This window comes from Palaemon carinicauda, chromosome 10, assembly GCF_036898095.1.
Source record: "Palaemon carinicauda isolate YSFRI2023 chromosome 10, ASM3689809v2, whole genome shotgun sequence".
NCBI lineage: Eukaryota > Metazoa > Arthropoda > Malacostraca > Decapoda > Palaemonidae > Palaemon > Palaemon carinicauda.
In genome coordinates this window covers 160599671-160604670 of record NC_090734.1, presented here as the reverse complement: position 1 = coordinate 160604670, position 5000 = coordinate 160599671, and the positions used below count along the sequence as shown (strand labels likewise).

The 5000-nt window shown below is 39.9% G+C and overlaps 2 long non-coding RNA genes across 2 annotated transcripts in view; one reads left to right on the top strand and one right to left on the bottom strand.

Annotated features, from left to right (window-relative positions):
- LOC137648926 (uncharacterized) overlaps positions 1 to 5000 on the bottom strand; it is a 280587-nt gene that overhangs the window by 86224 nt on the left and 189363 nt on the right. The window lies entirely within an intron of this gene.
- Positions 1 to 5000, top strand: part of LOC137648927 (uncharacterized) — a 102115-nt gene that overhangs the window by 92832 nt on the left and 4283 nt on the right. Inside the window, exon 2 of the long non-coding RNA XR_011045755.1 lies at positions 998 to 1119. This is a non-coding gene — a long non-coding RNA (uncharacterized lncRNA). The remainder of the gene's footprint in view (positions 1 to 997; positions 1120 to 5000) is intronic.

Genomic DNA, 5000 nt, shown 5'->3' with positions numbered 1-5000 from the left:
CGACGAATAAATGAACTTATTATTCATTTCAGATTATTTTTTTTTCATATATAGTAGCATGAGTATTTTCTTCGGTCTGAAATGTGTTTTTTACTTTATATAAACTTTGAGATTTGTTATATCTTGATGTGAAGTCAAATATTGTGTTTTTTTTAGAATGTTATTTTATAATACGTGTTTCATTCATTACATCTTTCACTGTTGTTAAAATCAGTAGATAACGAAACACCGTACTGCTGCTCTCTCTCTCTCTCTCTCTCTCTCCTCTCTCTCTCTCTCTCTCTCACACACACACACACACACACCCAGCCACCTCTCTCTCTCTCTTTCTCTCTCTCTCTCTCTCTCTCTCTCTCTCTCTCTCTCTCTCTCTCATACAAACACAGACCTACTTATCTCTCTCTCTTACACACACCTCTCTCTCACACACATACACCTCTCTCTCACACGCACCCACTTCTCTCACACAGCCACTTTCTCTCTCTCTCTCTCTCTCTCTCTCTCTCTCTCTCATACAAACACAGACCTACTTATCTCTCTCTCTTACACACACCTCTCTCTCACACACATACATCTCTCTCTCACACACACCCACTTCTCTCACACAGCCACTTTCTCTCTCTCTCTCTCTCTCTCTCTCTCTCTCTCTCTCTCTCTCTCTCTCTCTCTCATACAAACACAGACCTACTTATCTCTCTCTCTACACACACCTCTCTCTCACACACATACACCTCTCTCTCACACACACCCACTTCTCTCTCACACAGCCACTTTCCTCTCTCTCTCTCTCTCTCTCTCTCTCTCTCTCTCTCTCTCCTCTCTCTCTCTCTCTCTCATCCTCGAAAGTCTACAATTCTTCCTTACACTACACTCATCTTCCTTCATCCTCCACCATCTGCCAAACTTCTACCACTTGTCATCCCTTTAACTTATAAGAGAGCAATTCCCCCCTTCGGAAATTAACTAATCCGCCCTCCGTGTCCCTTTCCTCCCGCAGGTGAGGATGATAGGTGCGATGCCCGCCGTTGGCGGTGCGTCAACAGCGTAAACACGTCAAACATGACGACCACAAACATCGCCCCACGACGCTCACCATAGAATCCAGCGCCGCCTACACAGGTATGCGAGACAATACCTCATTGAGGGTTTTAAATCTATTTTTTTCTGTTGTGTTTTATCTCCCCGTCCACTACAATAACAACAATAACAATTACTACTACTACTACTACTACTACTACAGAAACAGTGATTATTATTCCCCCCCATAGCCCTCCCTGCCTTGCCGTATCCCCAATCTAGCGTCCTTGAGCCTATTGTCTTTTGTTTCCAAGTAAAATTTCAAGAGATCAATTTGCTGTCCTCTTTTTGGAGATATCTGTTATGCAGACGTCAATGAACACTTTGATATATTTTGTGTATATAAATGTTTTTTTTATATGTGTCATACTTTAGGTTAGACTAAAGCCCTGCCTGTCCATATGATCGAGCATGCTCGACTGCAAACAGTGATACCAGACCACAATAGGTAGTGAGGATGAGGGTTGATGACATCAGAAGCTGAAAACCCTGTGTATTACGTTTGAGCACATTGCTATTACAATTGAGCGCCAAAATAACTACATTTGCTAGTACAGTTGTGCGCAATCATACATTACATTTGCACGCATGCCTTTCGAAGGAAAAAAAACTTGTTAATGTGAAATTGGAACAAGTTAATTGTAAGATGATGTTGATTTTCAGCAAACTTTTCATCTGCGCTTACGAAATCAGTAATTATGATCACGTTTAGTTGCTGAAGGTAATGTTTTCACGGATTGACTGCAGTTACTACTAAGAGACTAGGTTAGGTTAGGTTAGGTTTTTTCTTTTTCACTTATTCTTAAAGTTTAACCACTAGTTCCCCAACGGCACCGCGTGCAAGAAATATCGGCAATCAAACGTTCCCAGTTTTAATCCCCACCCTAATTAGTGCAAATGTAATCCCCCAGGAAAACCAAAGGCAGGGATCTGGCAACAAACAGCGCTACCAGATCCATGTCTGTGGTTTTCCAACTTCTGACGTCAACAACCATCCTTCTCACTACCAATTGTGGTCTGATATCACTGTTTGCCCGTCGAGCATGGTCAATCTTGTGGACAGGGCTTTAGGCTGTACACCATATTGTATTGTGCTAGATTGGTCATGTTGTATATTTTGATAATACAGTAGCTTTTCCAAAATTGTCTGATCAGATTTGTATTAGTTGAGATACAGGACAACATTATACCATTTTAATCTCCTTAAGATTACATGGACAGATAAAAGCATCGGACACTGATTTATTCCTTCAATGTATTAAAATTTGCAACCTCACAGTTTAAAAAAAATGTATCATTGAAACTTAATATTTTCAATTATTTTGTAAGATTTACAGGCTATGTTAATGACAAACCTTTTTTACATACAGAAATCAAACTTCTATATTCAGAGTCAAGGTTTTTCCAATTGTCTAACATCTGGGGATGTTGCAGACCCAATTTTTGGGACCAAGAACTGGGGTTTGGCTTTCACTCTGTATTCTGCACACGAGATGGGATATACTTATCAATTATGATGACCAGATTCTCATACAAGAGAGAACAACAGACTTGAATTTTTATACAATTGTGACCAATTCAAATGCAAATAATAATTCAAAATACCTACCATTTCCAGTCAGCTTTGGATCTCATCTACACCTGACATGAGTAAGCCACCCCAGGGACAGGCTGATCAGTCTCAATTACTGTCGAAACTGAGGCATGATCAGACATCTAAATTGGAGAACCAATCTTACTTGTTATAACACCAGGGTAGTTAGTGTTGACTAGGTTCAAAGCAGGTACCAGACCTGTGATTAGCTTCTGTGATTTGCTCAGTCTGATACAGAGGCAAAGAAGCTGTGCAATAAGTGCTTGTGAGGTTGTAGCCAGTGATAAAAGCCCTTTGGAATCGTTATATCACTGAAAGTGTTATCATCAAACAGCCTCCACAATGTTTATAACGCTACCACAAGGGTAAAATCGCTGATCAGTAGGACTGATTGATTGATTTAAAGTTTTCTGGCATCCTGACATTTAAGGTCATTGACGCCGATTATATTCATATCAGTAAAAAATAAAAGCATATTCGATTAAAACAATAAAAGTTAAGATGTCATTATAGAAGTTAAATAATTTTCAGAAGAACTGCTTCTGAAATAAATCTAAAAATGCCGCGCTCGCATAGTAGGGACACATCATGTCCAAGAATCTTGGCAAGGTGGGCCTTTCTATCATCTTGTATCCTAACGATAGTTGTAAGCCAGATTCAGAGGCAAAGTCCAATGCTCTTAAGCCATGCCGATCAGTAGGAGACGCAGAACTTAACTACTCCCAATGGTGAGCATTGAAATCACCTATAAACACAAAAGAGGCCTTGCTTAGCCATAATGTTAAGAACACAAACGAAGATAGAATCATCCAAGTCTGGATTTCAGTAGATGAAACGCAAATAGAAGCTGTTATGCCTGCCAAAACTTTTATTACCTGAATCTCATTACATCTGCATCCATAGCAGGACTTATGAGAAGCAGGGTACTCTGTCATAATATACACCGCCATTCCCTGTCTCTAGGAATGGTATCCTAAAATCTTTAATAAGGAGCTGATGATATTACAAGTGTAGCCAGCTCTCTCTCTCTCTCTCTCTCTCTCTCTCTCTCTCTCTCTCTCTCTCTCTCTCTCTCTCTCTCTCTCAGCATGAATGACCTTAGATATCAGGATGCCAGAAAACTTCAAATCAATTAATCTCTCTCTCTCTCTCTCTCTCTCTCTCTCTCTCTCTCCTCTCTCTCTCTCTCTCTCTCTCTCTCTCTGTAGGATTCTGTTATGAGCGTGCGGTATCTTTGATATCATGCTCATTTTCAGGGATTTCTCATAAATATCCGAATTCCTTTAGCTTATATTTTGGAGCCTCTGAGCCACCATTTGTGTCATCTGAACTATGTGGGGAACAAGATGTACAGTAAGATACAGAAATATCTATGTGCAGAAGTATTATCATATAACAAATAATATCTATCATGACTTCGCTATAGTCTCTGTACATTCCGTGAATTTTCTTTTTGGGAAAGTGCTCCGTAGTCCACTTTCCCTTATGATTTTATTAGATTAAATGTTAAATTCAAATGTGGGTTAACTTTTCCATTTTTTATCTTTGCTTTTCTGTCATTAGCCCGTCAACGAAGTTGGGAGGAGGTTATGTTTTCACCCCCTGTTTGTTTGGTTGTTTGTGAACAACTTCCAGGCCACAATTTAATTCGAACGGTCGTGAAACTTTCAGGGATTAATTGCTATGGTGAGGCGTGGGAGTGATTCAGTTTTGAAAGTCCTAGGTCAAATGTCAAGGTGAAGGTTTTGCAAAAGGTCGAGAAGTAATTTCTGCACTCTGAGTATTTTTCTATTTTTTTCTGACATTCCTGTTAATTAAAAGTACTTTTCCTCATTCCACAAGAATATATGATAAGAATGAACGATGATAAGAATGAAAAATGTAAATAATTATAGCGTTTTTCTGTCCTTTTTTTTTTTCTAAAACTGACGTTCGTGTTTTCTCTGAAATAATTCGAAACCAAAACCATATTTATTTTTCTATATTTTCCAGTCAAGAATTTCGTACCCCACTATCCGCTTTGATGAACGCTACGTGCCTGAGAGAGAGAGAGAGAGAGAGAGAGAGAGAGAGAGAGAGAGATGCTTTTGATGTAATTCTAAAACGCCCCGTTATTCTACGACGCATGGACGTTAACTGTACGTTCAGCCGACGGTCCAACCCTCCCCTTTCATCAGGGTTGGGATGGCCTATTGGAAACGTCCCTGTCTAGTGACCTGCCGGACTAGGGTTCGAGACCCGCTCAAATTCGGTAGTTTCTTGTGTCTGTAACCTCACCATCCTTGTGAGCTAGGGATGGGGTGTTTGAGGAGTCTATAGGTCTATCTAC